Raw genomic sequence first — 19,614 nt, forward strand, 5'->3', positions numbered from 1 at the left:
GCCAGCGCCTCGGAGCCAGCGCACCCTGCCAAAAAAACTGCCACCCATCTCGGCAGGGTGCTGTCCATTCCAATCCAAGAAGTGGGGCGTGTGCGTGCCAGCGGGGGGGTGGGGGGGAGCCAGCACCAACGTCCCCCCATCGCCTTGCCCCCCCTCCCTCCCTCCCCTATCACCCATCCCCCTCATCCCCTTCGCGGATCGGGGTGCGGGCTGCGTGGGAGGAGACCCCGTGACGCCGGCACCGCCCGGGCCGCCATGGCGCGCGGTGCCCCGGGGAGGGCGGGTTGAGAGGGCGGGTTTCGAGGGCGGGCGGGCTGGCCGCTTGTGACGACCGCCTGGGGCTTTCCGACGTCGTCTCCTCGACTCATCCATCCTCGAGCTGCTCTCCTCGCCGTCTCGCGGCTCCTCTCTCAGCTGGTTACAGGTAAGCCCCCCCCCTCCTGTCCGCGCTTTCACGCCATCAACGCTACCAGCCCCCCCCCCCCCCCGCTGTTACCTGCACGGAGATCTCCCCGCATCGCCCACCGTCAATGGAGGAGCCATGGGTAGCGAGACCCGCCCCGGCTTTCTCCCCCCCCCGTGGATGCGAGGAGGAATGGACGGACGGTGGCAGGGAGGGGATCGAACCGAGGATGTGTTTAGGTTCCGAGACGGGAGGCGGCGGGCAGGTGTGCGATGTGGGTGTTTCCGTACAGGTGTGTGTTGGGGTAACATCGGCGCGTGATTACCTGTGTCGGTAGACCTCGTACGGGTGTGACTTTAGATCCGGGCCCATACGGGTGTGACTCTACCTTGGCAGGCATTAAGGGTGAGCTTATCTGGATCTCGCACCAATGTGTTCTTATCTGGGCTCAGCACAGGTGTGTGTGTTCCTGTAGACGATACAGGTGCGTGCTTACTTGACCCCAGTAGAGGTGTGTTTTACTTACGGATCTTTACCTAGGCGCAGTAGAGGTGGACCTGTACATGGGTGTTTTCATGCGCACACACAGGTGCGAGTTTGCTGGAAAAGTAGAGGTGTGTTTTTATCCGAGTTCCATACAAATGTGGCATTAACGCGGCTCCATAGAGGCGTGCATTTACGGAGAGCTCCGTACAGGTGCGTGTGTAGCTGGGCTCCTACAGGTGTGTGTCTTTACCTGAGCGCCATACAGGTGTCGCTTTCTGGGGCTCCTTACAGTCGTATTTTAGTTACGGGTGTCTGCTTACTGGGCCATACAGGTGTGTTTTAATATGGGTGAAACTCAGGTGTGTATTAGTATGGATCATTCTCAGGTGTGTGTTAGTATGGGTCAGGGGTGTGTTAGTATGGGTCATACCCAGGTGTGTGTTAGTATGGGTGAAACTCAGGTGTGTGTTAGTATGGGCCAGGGGTGTGTTAGTATGGGTCAGACTCAGGTGTGTGTTAGTATGGGTCAGGTGTGTGTTAGTATGGGTCAGGTGTGTGTTAGTATGGGTGAAACTCAGGTGTGTGTTAGTATGGGTCATACCCAGGTGTGTGTTAGTATGGGTGAAACTCAGGTGTGTGTTAGTATGGGTGAAACTCAGGTGTGAGTATGGGTGAAACTCAGGTGTGTGTTAGTATGGGTGAAACTCAGGTGTGTGTTAGTATGGGTCAGGTGTGTGTTAGTATGGGTGAAACTCAGGTGTGTGTTAGTATGGGTCAGGGGTGTGTTAGTATGGGTGAAACTCAGGAGTGTGTTAGCATGGGTCAGGGGTGTGTTAGTATGGGTGAAACTCAGGTGTGTGTTAGTATGGGTGAAACTCAGGAGTGTGTTAGCATGGGTCAGGTGTGTGTTAGTATGGGTGAAACTCAGGTGTGTGTTAGTATGGGTGAAACTCAGGAGTGTGTTAGCATGGGTCAGGGGTGTGTTAGTATGGGTGAAACTCAGGAGTGTTTTAGCATGGGTCAGACTCAGGTGTGTGTTAGTATGGGTCAGGGGTGTGTTAGTATGGGTCAGGTGTGTGTTAGTATGGGTGAAACTCAGGAGTGTGTTAGCATGGGTCAGACTCAGGTGTGTGTTAGTATGGGTCAGGGGTGTGTTAGTATGGGTCAGGTGTGTGTTAGTATGGGTGAAACTCAGGAGTGTGTTAGCATGGGTCCGACTCAGGTGTGTGTTAGTATGGGTGAAACTCAGGTGTGTGTTAGTATGGGTCAGGGGTGTGTTAGTATGGGTCACGCTCAGGTGTGTGTTAGTATGGGTTATAGTCTAGGTGTGTGTGGGTTTTTACTCAGGTGTGTGTTTATTTGTACCAAGCACAGGTGTGAGTCCATGTGACCCCCACACTAGAGTTGACTTTGCTGGCTGTACAGGTGTGTGTTTACCTGGCTACCATACAGGTAATGTGTGTGCGCTTGCCAAGTCAGCACTGCGCTATAAACCCAGCGACCCGAGTTTGACTCTCGCTCATGACCAATCATAGTGGTGAATGTAGGAACTGGTGCTTGGCCACCCCTTGGTCGACTCAGCCGTAAAATAATATTTGGCGCGGTATGAAAACATTAGCACTGAGGAGACAAAGGGGCCGTCCATAAATGACGTCACCCACCTAGGGGGGGTGGGGTCAGACATTTATGACGATGTGTGACGATGGGGGGGGGGGGGGGGTTGATTAATGTGATGTCACATAAAAATGCGCAATTTTAAATAAATATAGACAACACGTTCTACTTAATTAAATAGACTTTTTAATAAATGTTTTCTCCTACAACATCAGAGTGCAGCGACACATTAAATACGCACTACAATGACAATAGTTTAAATCGATTTTGGGGGGGGGGGGCAGAGCTTTGTTCAGGGGGGGGGTCTGAATTTTTGTGACGCCGTGTGACGAGGAGGGGGGGGGGGTCAAAAATCATTCAAAGGCAGCGGGACGTGGTGTTGGCCACCCACCACCACCCCCTCGTGTGCCGTACCTTCCTTCATAGGTGCTCGCTAACAGCACCTGCCCCAAAAGTCTGGTGAGGGCTATATGGGGGAATATTTGCGTTATTGCCTTGGCCAGGTAAGGACGAGTATTGCGTGTTTGCATACGTGGGCCCCCGCACAGGTGCGCATTTCCTATCCGCCGTGTCGAGGTGCGGCGCGTTAAGAGGGTGGAGAGAGCTCCACATTCGAAGCTTCACTGCTCTTTCTCGTTCAGCATTGGTCTTCTCCAATTTCCTCCCCTTTTGCAGGGTATGGATATTGTTAAGCCAGCAGGGTATGGATCACGTCTGATGATGAAGCTGAAAGACATTTCTTATGCAAGTAGCAGGGAGCTCTATGCCCTGATAATTCACTATTCACCTCCCACCGACGCACCGCCATTTATGTGCACATGTATTTGTGCGTTGAACTTAATAGGGAGTAGCGTGTGCAGCCCTTTGTCCACCGCCTGATGAAGGGCTGCCCCCACGCCGTATCAGTGACGGGCATTGTTTGACCATTGCGTCGTCACGCTCGGCTCGTGTCTGTTGCCAGTGACGTTCGCCGCGACCTGGGATTGAACCCTGTTTCGCTGGGCTTACAGCGCAATGTGCTAACCGCCATCACCGCTTCCTCGACGCATTAATAAAATAACATTCACGTTGCACAGCTCATTGGCATCCAACAGCCTTCATCCAGCAACAAAAAAAAAACATGTAATCGAGTCTCAAGATTGGCCAATATCAACCGAGGAAAAACCCAGAACACCCAGGGAAAACCCGCACGTGCAAGGTGATAACATTAAAAGCTCCACACAGATCGACGTAAGTATCCATTGCTCTACCACCGTCTCGTGGCCACCTCGCAGCAATATTTCTGCAACACCTGGCAATCCCCAGGTAGGCATCGGCCGTCAAAGCACGAAGCAGGCACAAACTCGCTTAGATTCTGAGATGCGACGAGACTGGGTGCGTTCCCGGTGATTTCGCCAGACGCGTGTGGCCACCACTGTGTGCATTAATATTCGGTAACGTGTCTTTGCCCCTAAAAAAAACAACTAATTGATCAAATGACGACAATAATGGTCACTATCATGTCATACTACATGAAAAGTGTTGCTGGCTGGATTCCTGGCTGGATTCCTGGCAGGCCCGCGTGCGTGGTGGTGACGTCACAGCGCAAATCTGCGCGATGTGACGTCACCTGCACCCCCGAGTCGGGTTCGTGTGTGCTGATGTCTCGTCCCCAACTCCCTCCCTCCCTCCCCTCCGATCCCTCCACCCTGATCCACTCCCCCCTCCACCCCGGCCGTGTGTCCCGCGCAAAATCCGTGGGAATACGCCATCATGCTATCGCACCTCCGATTGGCGTGGTTGGCTACGTACGGTGCGAAAAAAGTTCAACATATATGCATATATATTTTGAAAAAATCGCTCATTGGCTGGGGAGGAAACGTCGCACGGACACGTCCAAAGTACACGCGGACTGCTAGGAAATAAAAAAATAAATCCATTTACTTAGATAAATAAATAAAAGATTGTTGTCATATTTTATCACGTTTTCGACCGGTTCCCTATTCCTGTAACATGCAAAGCACGTACCGATACGGGTCGTTTGTATCTTGCCCTATGAAGCCACGATTGTAACCGTGACCTGTACCGCGCAAGACACCCGTGAAATAGAGGCTAGGAGCTCATTGGGCCCTTGCTGCCAAAATAAATAAAATCCAAACCTGCGCAGGAAAGCCTCGCAAACGACTCTCGGGGTGTTCGACAAATGCGGAGAGGCTCGTGTGGGGCTTGTGGGTAGTGCGATTGCCGCCGTGTGTGTTTTAACGGTGGCGGCGTCTCGTCCCCAGGTGCTCGTGCTCGGCGCCTCCTCCTCCTCCTGCTGCTCCTCCTGCTCCTCCTGCTCCTAGCCGCACGTGGCTGCGACTCGGTGTTGTGGAGCGAACGCGGCCGCAGGTCAGTGTGCGGCTCTCTTGGGCCAACGTCTCGCTGCCTCGCGGTGGGGCTGGGACAGAAGCAGCAAACCTTCTGCACCTCCCGCCGACACGCACGCCGCCATCGTCGCTGTCGTTGTCGTCATCATCGTCGTCGTCACGATCAGCCCCTCTCGTCGCCTACCTTCACCTGAGCCTCATGAGCATCATCAGACCCTTGCCTCATCAACCAAATTCCCATCATCATGATCATTTGGACTGTCACCCAGCACCCTGCATCACTGCCCGCTGCCCACATTGTCATCAGAATCATCAGCATTCTCCTCTGGACCTCACCTCCAAATCGTTGATCCATCACCCCTACCATCAGTCACCCTCACCATCAACAACAGCAACCGCCGTTTGCCATTAAGTTGCAGCTATGTCACCATGGCACTTGTGCCAAACTAGGTGCACCTTGAGGCCACGTGAAGTGTTGAAGGCTCGCTGCTGGCAGCAAGTCACAGGACAGGCCCAGGGGACATGGCTTGACCGAGATGATTGGCAAATATCCCACATGTGCTCCCTACTGTGCCACCTTGCTGTATATTAGCCGCCCGGTACACCGCCCGTTGTTGTGAGCTTCACTTCTCTGCTCTCCACTCTTGTTGGAGGGCGACTGCCTCCAACTGCCTAGTAGAGTGCTTCACAAGCCTCCTCCATGGTGAGAACACCCTCGCCATCACCCCTCCATCACCCTCGCCATAACAATCACTATCACCCAAACCTTACTGGCAAGTGGAGCTGTTGGGCTTGGTGCTTGTGGTTGGGGTTTGGATTCATGCGGAGGAGGCGGAGGAGGTGGAGGAATATCTGAGTGACGATTTAGCAGAAACATTTCTCCACTAGTTTCAATGTCGCTGTTTGTAAATTCAAGTTTAGTGACTCACTGGCGGTGCTGGTGCGTGCATGCATGCGTGAGTACGTACGTGCGCGCTGCACTGTACATTGGGGCGCGTGTGTGTGGTGTCCTCGTCCCCGCTGCGGCAGCCCCAGGTGAGGCATGGGTGGGGTCACGCTTTGCAAAATTCCCCGAGTAAGGTGTGGCTTCTGCAGGACCGGTGCCAGAGCAGGCTTTGCTTTGCGGTGTTATTTTGAGAACGCAGCTACTCGGAGCCAATTAAACGACCGCTGCTGGCACGGAGCGCGAAGCGATTTGGGCAAAACGTCGACGCGAGTTTGACGTCGGATTCGGCCGCGCAAAGTCCCAAGCCACCGCTGTGGAGTCGGAGGAGTGTTATTGGTCAGAACTTGGTCAATACATTTGCACGTACAAAATAATACGTTTGTAAACGTGACGTTACGACCTGCCCGCCAGATCTTCATTGATCAAATGCAATATTCCGTGCGATGCAACTGGAGGGCGCAAAGGTACCCGTGTATATTTTTTTATACGAAACGCGAGAGCGCGAACGTGCCCGTCACTCGTTGCGCTCTCGTCCACGCCGACGTGGCGGCAGTCGCGTCGTGAACCGGCTCGGTTCGTCCTCGCCGCCGATGTTTGCCGTGGCCGGGAACCAAAACTCACGTGGCACTGACGGCCGCACCTCCGCTCCACCACAATTCGCGATTACGGAACTAAAACAAACATCCCCACGTTTGCGTTTGGGGCTGGGCCACGCAGTGGGTTTCATGCCGAAATTCTCATCTTTAAACCCTCCGTCACCCAACAAGATTCAGCATTTACATAGGGGAGCGGCTGTTAGGCTTGAACTTGCGACCGGGTCACTCAGAAACGCGCACAATCCCGTCAGACCTTGCAAGCTACCGGCATCAGATTATTCATTCTGGAGGAATGAGCTCTCAAGCTTCTAAGCGGGGTTGAGCCTGGCTAGCGCTTGCGTGCGTGACCACCGCCACGCGCAATCACTTTGTCGTGGGGCATGCGGGGCTACCTGTTGGGCAGCGGAGGGCAGCAAGGTTAATCGCTGTACTGTACTTCTATGCTCCCGCATCTCTGCTCTATCCCTTCACCAACTCGCACGGACTAGCACGGTGCAGTATTGTATAACAATCACCCCTTCCCCCACGACCCGAATGGTGTGTGGGAAGGCACTCATCCAGCAGTGGAGTGACATAGAACTGTACGTGTACATGTACAGTGCTGGCTGGAATGTGTGTCACTGTGGTGTCTATGGCTGTGTTGGTAATAGGACACCGCTGTTATTATTATTATTGCACATGTTAACCCTTCAGGAGATCCTCACTGAGTCTCGACGCTTTTTCAAGAGGGTCTTGCCAAATTTTCGTCGTGGGAGGGGGGGAGGGTGCGATGTTGCTGCTGTGTTTAAACCCAAATTGAGTCTTTTCAGTGTGAGTTTTCAGCAATGAGGATGTTTTTGGCCAAAGCCAGTTGCATTGTGGATATCAGGGGGAGAACGTACATAACTTCACGCAGAAAGGTGGCCCGGGTCGGGAATCGAACCCAGGCGCGTCTTGCTGCGAGGCACGAGCATTGCCACTGGCGCAACCACTCTGCTGCCCTGAACCAGCACCGATCCCTCGCAATGCGTCGCCGTGTCAACCGCGGCTCGCGAGCCCTGGACCGGTCGGGAGGTGCTTCTCTCTTCCGCGTGCGTACTGGGGCTTCCCTCCGCAATACATTCGGAAATGTTTACTGCTGCGCCCGTGCGCGCCGCTGGTGGTTGGCATGCCCGATGCGGTCCCTTCACGACCCATAGGTCACTGTACACGTTCGTTTTTTTTTCGCGGTGTAACGTGCGGTGAGGTTGCGGGCTGAAGCTGCCGAGGTCTCCCAGAGCTGCGGGGTGGCGACGAGGCACGGGTACAGCAATGGATTATTATTGAATGTATCTGTGCGGAGATTTTGTCTCTTACTCCGTCCGGTTTGCTCTGACGTGAAGCCAGACTCACGGATGAATTGGCCAGAAACGCCGATGTCGCAGGATCCTCCTGCAAAAGAGCCTCAAGATGTTTTCCTGGGTAATTGAAGGTGCACCGTCATTTTTGGGATGGGGTGGTGAGCGCGATGCACTGAATCTGGCGAGCTCGGTTCAATTCCCCACCGCGGCTCACACCAGTGGTGATTACGTGAGCTGGTCCCCGGGACCATCGCGCAAGAACGAGCGCGCTGACGTGCGGTGAAGCAAGCCCAGAGACCAACACCAAAGTGCCGCCCTCTCCTTCGTAGACCAGAACGGATGTCGGAGGCAGCTCCACAATATCTACTTTCCGCGGGCCGCTCTCTCAACAAGAAGGCTCGTGGCTGCTGCGCGAGAGATCGGAACGGAGTCCCCATCTGGTGACGCGATGGCGACAGCGCCATCGGCGGTTTAGGAGAGGGTTCGAGCAGCCGCTGAGATTGAGCAGGGGCTCGCGAGGCGGTGCGGCACAGCGGCCAGCGATGGCCTCGTCTCCCCGTCCTGGGTCGTGTCCCGGCACACTGGACGGGGCCCGCTGGGCTGAAAGTGCCACGGTCCCTTGGCAGTCCCTCCACCGCCGTCGCCTCGCACTGTGAGGAACTCGACAGGAAACCGATCGCGCGACTGTGGACGCGAGATTAGCTCGGGTGGGGGGGGGGGGGTAAGGAAAAAAACGAGAAGTCACACGGAGAGAGAGGAATCTAAACAGCCGCCCGCTCACTGCCTACACGTATGAACCCACACTCGGTCACACGCACCGCACATTCGCTCTATCGCACACTCGCTCCATCGCACACTCGCTCACTTGCACACTCGCTCCATCGCACGTTCGCTCACTCATACGCGAACGCTAGGGCATCGGTCGCTGACTGTCGTGTTTCCTACGACGCTGCCTGCTGCACACAGGTGTGGGTGTGTGTGTGTGTGTGCGCGCGCATGTGTACACAGGTGTGAGCTATTGCAAATACAAGGGGCAGCAGAAAGACCTGAGCGGCAGCCGAAGCTCTGTCGTGCCGCGTTAGGAGAGGCATCGCCGCCTTGTAAACCTGTGTCAATACCGTGCTGTGTGTGTGCGTGTGCGATTACTGTGCGTGTTGTGATGTGCAATATGCGGAGGGGGAGAGGCGGTGGTTCGCGGCCTTATGCGATGAGTCCGGTGAGAGCCGAGTTCCGATCTCTGGCCGCGGATAACGTCGGCAGCGAGCCGTCTCCAAACCGATCTCGCCGCGGTGACGAGATGTTAACTACCTCGCTTAGTATACAGGAGGTCGTGGGTTCGATCCCGACCCTGACGCCTACATATTTGGAGTTTGCATGTCCCTCTCCCCGTGGTCGTGTGGATTTTTCTCCGGGTCCTCCGGTTTTTCCTTCCACATTTAGAATCGACGTGCGTTTAGAGTTTGGCTGCTCCAAATTTCCAAATGAGAAGCCACTTTGTTGGGCTATAATTTGTGGCCAGGTTGCTTCTAAAAAAGAGCTATATAGCTCAGTGTGGGGCTTAACTGGTAAAATAAAAATAGTTTTAATTGTTTTAGTTTCATAGTTTCACCAACCCGCAGAGACCGCTGTGGTTAAGTATGATCAAACACCTACAATGACTGAAAGGTGTGGGGAGGCCTTCATCCAGCAGTAGATTTATAATAAAAGGCTATACGTGTAGAGTATGAATATGGTGGTGCGTGGCAACCCTGACTTAATCCTCGGCTCAGTATTTCAGAACCAGACTATGTATTTACACTGGAGGAATCCGATGAGCTATGAAGTTCTTGTTCACAGATGGCCAGTAAGAGAAGACGGCATTTAGAAGACGGAATCTTTGTTGTGATTATACGGAGCCGTGAAACAAGGGTGCGTCTGCGTTTGTATTCGTAAGGAACACGGGTACAAGTTTACGTACTTAGCCCCCGTGGCACTCCACTGCTGGATGGGTTCCTCCCCAACGGCACGTGGGTCATGGGGGGGGGGGGCTATTCGACCGTACGTCGTCGCCACGCTGCTCAGTGCAGGGTCGCAAAAGCTCGGGACTTCGAGGGCGTGGGCATAGAAGTGCATTACAACGGTGGATCTGCTGCGCTGCCATTACAGCGAAATGATCGCTGCGATGCAGGGGAGAGTCCTTTGTCCACTGCGTTGTACAAAACAAAACAGAGGGCCACGCCACGACCACGGACTGTCTGGGCAAGCATCGACGAGAGGAATATTTTCGGGCAATTGTTTCTGGCAATAATCGCTGGCAAACGCTTCTACCATGAGCAACTTGGTACGGCACTGACGGAGAGTGCTGGAGTCGTGTCATCGAGGCGATGGAAAATATTGCGGTGGCGGCTGCTGATGAAGATTGTTTGAAAACGTCCCTAGTTTGTCATGGTGATTAGCGAGCACCCATTTAGGCCAGCATGGCGCAGAATTCACAAATACAAAGCTGTCCCACTCGTCTATACCAACTGCTGGGGCAAGCGCTGTTAGCGAGCACCTGTAACGGCAGGAACGACGCACAATGGACGGGGTGGTGTGGCCAGCACTATGCCCAGGCCGCCTTTGTCTCTTCAGCACCTTGTGTTACTTTACACATCGCACCAGGTACTAATGTGAGGCTGAGTTGACCCCAGGTCAACTGCATTCGACCATCATTCTCCCTAACTGGCGTTCGCCGTGGCCGGGGATCGAACTCGGGTGATTTGGGCTCGTGGCGCGGTGAGCTCCGCGCTATACCGCCACTCCCCAGTCGTGTAACATCACAGGAGTAGTGAGCTGTGGGGGGGCAGGGCCGTTGCGTGTACCGCCCTGGTTGTGTGTCGAGAGGCGCCGTGTTTTATTCCGCTCGCACCGCTGGGGTGACCTTTAGCCGGCTGGGGCGTGATGCAGCTCGTCAGGTGCTTCGACGTGACGCGACACAGGGCAGCTACAGTCGAGGTGGCAACGAGAAGTTCAAGATGTCTTACGTTTCGTACCGACTCGCTTTGTGCCGTTGTTCAGAGGAGACCGGCACAAATACAGATCCCTCCTGTACAGCGTGATTGATGTGCAGGCATGACCAAATCGCCCGGAATGCACTCAATCTCGTTGGGTCTCGTCAAATCTCGATGAGTCAAACCGGAGTCGAGCCTGGATGGTGGTGATCGGACGGGGCGACTGCCCGGGCCTAAGCTGGTTGCCGCGGGGCTGTTTTGTGGGCAACAGAGGGCAATCGCAGCAAAGCGGCGACGTCTCGCCATACCTGCCATCAGCGACGCCTCGTGGACCAGCGATTAAACGACGACTCCGCGTGAGCCGCATGGCGCGGGGAAGAACTTCCATCCAGCAGCGAATTGACAACAGGGCCACACGTGACCCATTGTGCTGATGCAACTGCTTTTGGCGATCTGATTTCGGGAAAATGTGGCGACCTCCTTGCCATGTAGAGTCTACGGCGCTTGCTGGCGATAAGACAACGCTTAGGTGTCTTGAACAAATCGCAGTGAATTCTCTCTAATGTGGGATGACTGCTTGTTCGTCATTAGAGGACCGCTGCTGAAAATGGTCTGCGCGGAGGGGTTGTAGATTGTGGAATTGATTGTGAGGGTTCACTTGGACCAAGGTGTTTAGTGGCAGTTGAAGGCGGCGTGGTCCTGGTTTAGACTTTTTCTTTATGACGGTCATAATGGGTTGGACTTCAGTCTGTGACGTAGCCACACTCCCTCCCGTGTGGCTTCAATGACACAATCATGTTACCATGGTGGGAGGGCTCGGCTGCCCGCCACGTCGTGCGTGTTGCGAGACCGATGAGGAGGAGGTGGTGGTGGGGGACCCTTGCTTTCACATGGGGGTCAATTGGCAGGGAATGCTGGGTAACGCGCAAGGCACGCTGGGTAGCAATGAAACACAACAGTACATTCTCGGTCGAATGCCAAACCATTTCCGTTCCACCAGCGTCTTGGCAAAAACATCTCTTGGACTTTATTTGAGAAATAGTTTGGGTGATGTTGCCCATCCGTATTCTTGTAAATTGATTCACATTCCCGATGGTTCGCACTGAAATGGGTTTTCTTTCTTTTGGAATATTCTTTTTCCACGTCCACACCGCCCACAGCCTATTCTCCTTATTTTGCCGGCGACCCCCATGACCCAACGTCATTTCATCACCGATGGGAAACACATTTATCTGCTACGACTCTCGTGCTACGACGGAGTCTCTGTGCCTGTGCAAGTTCAAGACCTCCTCCCCCTTCGACTGACTGCTCCTCTCTCCTGCAGAATAAATCTGCCCACGGTTGCAGATACACATTTTATTATGTTTATTTTTATCATTTTATTATTTCCCTTCTACGTGACTTTACCGAAAAAAACAATAAGATGAATCCCTGCAGTCACGAAAGCTTTAAATCGAAAGATGCACAACTTCTTGACATGCGGTCACAAATAGACGCTACGCAAACCCTAATTGCGTTGCGTCGTAAATAAGCGCCGCGGTTATAGTTTTTTTTAAACGAAATTTGCGTATTTAAAAAAAAGAACGCTTGGCAAAGTTGACGCAAACGCAGCTCCACGATGACGCGATGGGGTCGAGTTTCTCGCGCTGTCGCGGCGCGCCAGGTCGTTGATGGGCGACGTTCAAGCCGGTCGATTGCCTGCGGAGTAACGCCGATACGAGGAGGAGGAGGAGGCGTAGCCTTCCCCGGCACGGTGACTCGGCCTTAACGAGCTAGACGGGGTCGCTCGTCGGAGCGGGAGGAGCAGGAGAGGGTGCGGGGGTGTCTGGGTGGGGTCAGCGTCGCCTTGTGAAACACCGGGGGGAGGGGGGTGGTGTTTGCCGCCCGGCCCCGAGATTGCGTATGCGTCCGCGCGTACATCCGTGCGCGTGTTGTGTGTGTGTGCGCTTGCGAGCGCTTTGATTGCGTGTGCGCGTCTTCCGACTCGCCCCGGCGGCCGGCTCGGAGTTACGAACGTCTTCCCATTCCTTGGCTCGGCGCACCGGACGCACGCAGCGCGCGCCTCCCGTCGGGCAGGTAAGGACGGTGCTGCTCCTTCATCGTCGCCACCGGTGGCCGTGATCGCGGCGGCGGTGATGAGCGCGACGATTTGGCGCCTGGTGGGCTGGCGAAATGTTCCGTCGTAAATTTAACGAAGGGCGCGGGCGCGAGCGCGTGACTCGAGCCGGGGTTGTACAACTTGAGCCGCTCCGCACCGCCGCCACCTCCCCACTTCGGGTCACCGGCGCGGTGTCGAGGTGCGTGCCGTGCGACGGAAACCGCTGCGCGTTATTTCGCGGCCGGCTTCAATCCCCGTGTAGGAGCGCGCGGGCCGAGCGGGGCGATGTGTGTCCGCCCCGGTTTTTCGGAATTTGGCGTAGCGAGCTTGCAGCTGCTGCTGCTGCCGCCGCCCTGCGCCAGGCGCTCCCATAGAACCTGCCTGTGCGCGGGCGAGAAACTGGCCGGACCAGTTTGCTCTCAAAAGCCCGTCTTGCAAAATATCAGCAATAGCCACCGCCGTCACAGCCACGGTGAGTGGACACGGCACTGCGCGTGTAAAACATCGACTCGGAGGCCAACCTGAGCATCGGAGTTCTGGCGTAAGCTGGAACGGTTTTTCCGGGTGTGCGAGTGCCGTGCGGCGAAATTCGATGGGTAAATTGGTATCAATGGGTAGGATCCCATGGGGCGGTGCGTGCGCGCGCGCGCGCGCGCGCGCGAGCTGTTGGAGTGTGTGAGGGAGTCGAGTGGTCTCTCTGCGGCACGGGGGGAAGCCCGTGTTTTATTAATGAGAAGCCGGCGCGGGTAGATTAACGAGGAAACGCAAACGCCGCTGTGCTTTACGAATGTACGCACGGCAGAGCCGTGGGAGCATGGTGTGGGCCAATCGCGAGTCGCAGTTGTGCTACGGTGGTAATTCCGATGCAAATGTCGATGCAGGTCTACCTCGTCCCACCTGAACTCGTGTCCTCTCTCAGACTTGCTTTTGAAGGAGGAGAGCAAAATCCGGTGTTTTAAATTGTGCGCTGTCTTCACGCATACAGTCACAACTGAGTTGGCCAAAAATCACAGAGCAGGACCATCCTGAAAACGAGTCTTGAGACTCCTCAGTTTGGACTTTTTGGATTAATACGGCACGGTATCCTCGTTATTATTATTATTTCACACGTACACTTTGTCCGCATGCGTTAGATGACCGAGAGGAATGTTTGTAAGCATCGAGATTCCGGCTGGGGCTCAAGAGTGGCGGCACTGCTCTCGCGAGTGCACTCGGAGCGGTGACGCTTGACGAAGCTTTGTAAGCGTCACCGTGCTCGGAAAGATTTTGGCTGCAGCGACATGCATCAGCCAGGGGGGGCTCGGTGCCTTGGGTCAAAAGTTCCCGGAGTTGGGGCAGCCTGGGGGCCGCCGGGGGCAGCCTGGAGCCGCCTGGGGCAGCCTCCTGGGGCAGCCTCCTGGGGAACATGTGAACGGTTACAAACAAGACAGGGAGCCATTCGGTATATCTGTCTCGTTCGGTTGTTGGCAGCAGATTGATTCTAGTATGAGTTGGAGGTGTTTTATGAAGAGTTCCACTGAATCCGCTTCCACTTTATGCATTGTGTGGGCAGCCCGTTCCAGGCTCCCACCGCTCTTTGTGTAAAATTTAGATTCGTACATTATTTCAGCTGGTTAGGCCCGTTGAGCTAACAAAACTGCTGCCTGGCCTAGGCCCTGAACTTTCCCCAGACGTGGCTTCCACCCGTCGCCTCTCGTTCATTTTATTCTGTGTTGAGCTGGCAGTAGTAGTTGTCCGGGTCAACCTGATTGATGTTTTTTTTACGATTTTGTAGTCCTGGATTAAGTCCCTGTGGATTCTTCTTGGATAGCGCTGGTATAACCAACTCTTGAGTCAAAACGGGAGCCCCCGGGGCGCGATGTCGGATCACATCGGAATTGCTGTCTTGCGAACGCAGTTTAATTACAGTAATTTATTTCATTTGTTTAAATAAATGGCCTCTGTGATTTGTGTTTATTGCTTTTGGCTTTTTACGACGTCCACTTAGTTGCCACCTTCGAGATACAAAACCCCCGGGGACATTTCACGCGAAGACTAAAATATCTCACAACACCAGAAGAGGGGAGAACCGAATGTACAAATCATGTAATTGACACATTAAATGTCCAAAACTTGGACATTTAATGTGTCCCAGGTCAGCGGTCTAAAAAATTAAAAGAGAAGAGGATTCTGGAAAATCCAAGACAGGTGGCAGCCACCTTCACACTTTGTGAGCAATGTCCAACCGCATCACGTGGTGAACTGGCACCACGAGATTTGTCTCGGTGTGTACGCGTGTTAACTCGTCTGATCGATGCAGAGTTGTCTTTCCGTGGGAGTGTGCGTGGGAGTGTGCGTGGGAGGGGAAGGACGGAGCGCTGGCGTGTATTGCGGTGGCACCCGGGTAGAAAGGTGCGTGACGTGAGATAGAGTGGAGAATGTAACTGTACAAGCCTGACTGCTGATGAGACCCAGAAGACTGAAGTCAGTCACGTGTTTTCTCTAACAGATGCTGCTGGATATTGGTCTGGAGAGCCGATAGGCCGATGGACTAAGCAAATTATTTTGTTTGTATGTGGAGACGGAATGGAGTTCTGCTTAGATGTTGGCATAGCATGGATGGCATGGGCCCCGGTGCAAGGGATATTAGATGCCCTCCGCCCCCATCGCCTGTGCCATTCCGGTCTCGGTGCTCCGGTGCGGCTGCTCCGCTTGCACGCTCGATAGCCGCACCACCCATAGCTGTCCCCGAGCACTTTGCCACGCTGACGTGGAGCTATCAGAATCAAGGGAACATTTCACCAAGATGACACCGGTGTTTTGAATTTAAAAGTCTTGACGACCTCGTAATAGCACCGTCGGCCAGAGCTCCCTCTCTCGTCGGCTGGGTACGCCAAACTGGTTCCAGGGAGGTTCATTTAGGGAGGAATGCGGTTGAGTGAGCTGTGGTTCTTTCGGTATCCTCCTCCTCCTGGGGTTTGTTTTTCTCGTTTTTGTTTCCCCGTGTCTTTATTGTCGCCGAACACGATCGCTCGGAGCGTACCGGAGCACGAGGTGGATGCCACGTGCCCCCCTCTCCATCCGCCCCTTGCCCCTCACAGAGTAGCTGTGCCTCTCTGCACCACAACAACAACAACACGGCGCAATGTGGATTCATATATCCGGTTGTTTCGTCGTCTTTGTACTCTCGGTAAAGCTGGAGATAAATCTGCCCCAGCCGAATTTCGCCCCATGGAATTTCACATTGAGCTTGGATCTAACGCCGACCTGCGGAGTGCGATACGCTCGATTCCCCCGTGCGCTCGTTTTTTTGGTGCCTATTTCTGTTCTATTTCAGCGCCGTGCGTGGTTTTGTTTTTGCTTATTTGGTGACCCGGGGTCCCTCTTGCAAAGGCGACTCCTCCTCAATTCTGGTCTGTCGAGTTCTCGCCTGGTGAAACAAAATCGACCTGAACTTGAATTTCACGTGGATTCTGTGACCGCATCATCTCAAGACGCCGCACAGAAAGCGGCGGGCATATTGATTTTGTAGAGCCAAGAGAGGCAGACGGGGAAGGTCTCGAGCCTGGACGGGCAAGCGATGTTCCAGCCTCGATGGCAGCAGAGGAGACTTCTTGACTGACCTCCCGCCGATTGCAGGTTCACTGTTGGGCTTTTGCATCAGTTTTTAAAAAACAAAAATTTATTTTTTTAAAGGTAATCTCAAGCATGGCTCAAAAAAGAAAGATGCGTCACAAGTTTACTGTACCGGTTGGAAATGTCACCCTTGTGATGCAATCAGGTTTTATGGCTTTTTTTTATATTTGTTTAATACTCGCAAAACCCTACGGGTGCGTTGGAGCCGACGGACAAACACAACTTTAATCAACGTGGCGGCCTCCAGGCACGAGGAGCAAACGAACAAATAGGTGTTGGGCCCCAGGTATTGATGACACAGCGGCGTGGCAAGTAGCATCTGAAATCCGAATGAACGCAACTCGCAAAGCGGCTAATTCATCTCTCTCCTCTCTGTCTCATCCACATTTGAGGCTTATGTCGGTACCCCGGGGTACCATCGTACCCCGGCTCTCGCATAATGTCCGTGATGCAGTCGTTTTTAGTCTGCTGATGGTCGGCGATGGGGCAGTCGACTCATCTGGACGAGTTGTACACGATGCCCCACTACGGTGTGTACCGTGAGCGTTGAGGGTTTCGGCGCAATCGTCCTCGCTGCGTTTTGACATCTCGGAGTGGCACCGATTTCGGATTGATTGGTACCCCAGTCGCGGTGTTGAAGTACACCCCTGGAAAAAATAGTGTCCCAGAAATAAAAATTTTAATTGCCTCGGGCATTTCGTATTATTTGGTACCCCGGCCATAAGGGTCATTTATTTTTATTTACGGGACCTCTTTTTTTCTCCCCAGTATGAATGATGAAATTTGTTTTACTCTTTATGGCAATAAAACTGGTACTAATAAGGTTTTTCCCCTTTTTTCTGGCAACAAAACTGACACCTTTTGCAAGGAATCATGCTTACATTAACCACAATACCTGCAGTCAAATGCAAACAAAAAACAATACTCTGATAATTTATGCATTGTCTTTGAAACTGATTGGTCCGCACCAGAGACAGCTTTCTTTGGAGCCTAGTCTCATATGGTGTTCGACCACCCAGTGTGTGTGTGTACAACACTACAACTCCTACTACACACACCCAGTGTGTGTGTGTACAACACTACAACTCCTACTACACACACCTAGTGTGTGTGTGTGTACCACACTACAACTCCTACTACACACACCCAGTGTGTGTGTGTGTGTACAACACTACAACTCCTACTACACACACCCAGTGTGTGTGTGTGTGTACAACACTACAACTCCTACTACACACACCCAGTGTGTGTGTGTGTACCACACTACAACTCCTACTACACACACCCAGCGTGTGTGTGTGTACAACACTACAGCTCCTACTACACACACCCAGCATGTGTGTGTGTACCACACTACAACTCCTACTACACACACCCAGTGTGTGTGTGTGTACAACACTACAGCTCCTACTACACACACCCAGTGTGTGTGTGTGTACAACACTACAGCTCCTACTACACACACCCAGTGTGTGTGTGTGTGTACAACACTACACTCCTACTACACACACCCAGTGTGTGTGTGTGTACAACACTACAACTCCTACTACACACACCCTGTGTGTGTGTACAACACTACAACTCCTACTACACACACCCAGTGTGTATGTGTACAACACTACAGCTCCTACTACACACACCCTGTGTGTGTGTGTGTTCAACACTACAACTCCTACTACACACACCCAGTGTGTGTGTGTACAACACTACAACTCCTACTACACACACCCAGTGTGTGTGTGTACAACACTACAACTCCTACTACACACACCCAGTGTGTGTGTGTGTACAACACTACAACTCCTACTACACACACCCAGTGTGTGTGTGTGTACAACACTACAACTCCTACTACACACACCCAGTGTGTGTGTACAACACTACACTCCTACTACACACACCCAGTGTGTGTGTACAACACTACAACTCCTACTACACACACCCAGTGAGTGTGTGTGTACAACACTACACTCCTACTACACACACCCAGTGTGTGTGTGTGTGTGTACAACACTACAACTCCTACTACACACACCCAGTGTGTGTGTGTACAACACTACAACTCCTACTACACACACCCAGTGTGTGTGTGTACAACACTACAACTCCTACTACACACACCCAGTGTGTGTGTGTACAACACTACAACTCCTACTACACACATCCAGTGTGTGTGTGTACAACACTACACTCCTACTAAACCCATCCTATAGGGGTCCGGGAGTGGATCACAGACTGCGGTCCGAGCACCCGGCCAGCGAGCGGGCGAGTGGGCGAGGAGTTTGTGTACAGGCTGACGTCACAGTCGCCACGGGAAACAACTACAACTACAACCACAACAACTACAACCACAACAACAACAACTACGACGTTCACTCGCTCGCTCGTCTCGGCGAGCGAAGCGATTGGCTTTGCCCGCAGGCCCCGCGAGAGAGAGGCGGAGCGGAGGGGGATGACTGTGCTCCAGTCACATGTCTCGGTGAGGGAGGGGGTGGGTGGGTGAGGGAGGAGGTGGGTGGGTGGCTGGGTGAGTGAGTGAGAGGGAGGGTGGCTGGGTGAGGGAGGGGGTGGCTGGGTGAGGGAGGGAGGGAGGGGGTGGCTGGGTGGGAGGGTGGCTGGGTGAGGGAGGGTGGGTGGCTGGGTGAGGGAGGGGGGGGTGGTTGGGTGAGGGAGGGGGTGGGTAGCTGGGTGAGGGAGGGGTGGGTGGGTGAAGGAGGGAGGGGTGGGTGAGGGAGGAGGTGGGTGAGGGAGGGGTGGATGGGTGAGGGAGGGGTGGGTGGGTGAGGGAGGGGTGGGTGGGTGGGTGAGGGAGGGGTGGGTGGGTGAGGGAGGGGTGGGTGGGTGAGGGAGGGAGGGGGTGGGTGGGTGGGTGAGGGAGGAGGGTGGGTGAGGGAGCGGTGGATGGGTGAGGGAGGGGTGGGTGGGTGAGGGAGGGGTGGGTGGGTGAGGGAGGGGTGGGTGGGTGGGTGAGGGAGGGTGGGTGAGGGAGGGAGGGGGTGGGTGGGTGAGGGAGGAGGTGGGTGAGGGAGGGGTGGGTGGGTGAGGGAGGGGTGGGTGGGTGAGGGAGGGGTGGATGGGTGAGGGAGGGGTGGGTGGGTGAGGGAGGGAGGGGGTGGGTAGGTGGGTGAGGGAGGGAGGGGGTGGGTGGGTGAGGGAGGAGGTGGGTGGGTGGCTGGGTGAGTGAGTGAGAGGGAGGGTGGCTGGGTGAGGGAGGGGGTGG

The 19,614-nt window shown here is 54.2% G+C and overlaps 1 protein-coding gene across 3 annotated transcripts in view; it reads left to right on the forward strand.

Annotated features, from left to right (window-relative positions):
• The first annotated feature begins 231 nt into the window (after nt 1-231).
• Nucleotides 232-19,614, forward strand: part of LOC133349956 (ETS-related transcription factor Elf-2-like) — a 57,911-nt gene continuing 38,528 nt past the window's right edge. For 2 of the 3 annotated variants that reach the window (XM_061563867.1, XM_061563864.1), the window contains exons 1-2: nt 232-424; nt 4,768-4,873. The gene's annotated coding sequence lies outside the window, so the exon portion shown is untranslated. Of the gene's footprint in view, nt 425-4,767; nt 4,874-12,591; nt 12,758-19,614 lie in introns of those variants that run through there. The other variant, XM_061563865.1, reaches the window with a different exon arrangement.

This window comes from Lethenteron reissneri, chromosome 32 (assembly GCF_015708825.2).
Source record: "Lethenteron reissneri isolate LAM-NWPU_2019-01 chromosome 32, ASM1570882v1, whole genome shotgun sequence".
Taxonomy (NCBI): Eukaryota; Metazoa; Chordata; class Hyperoartia; order Petromyzontiformes; family Petromyzontidae; genus Lethenteron; species Lethenteron reissneri.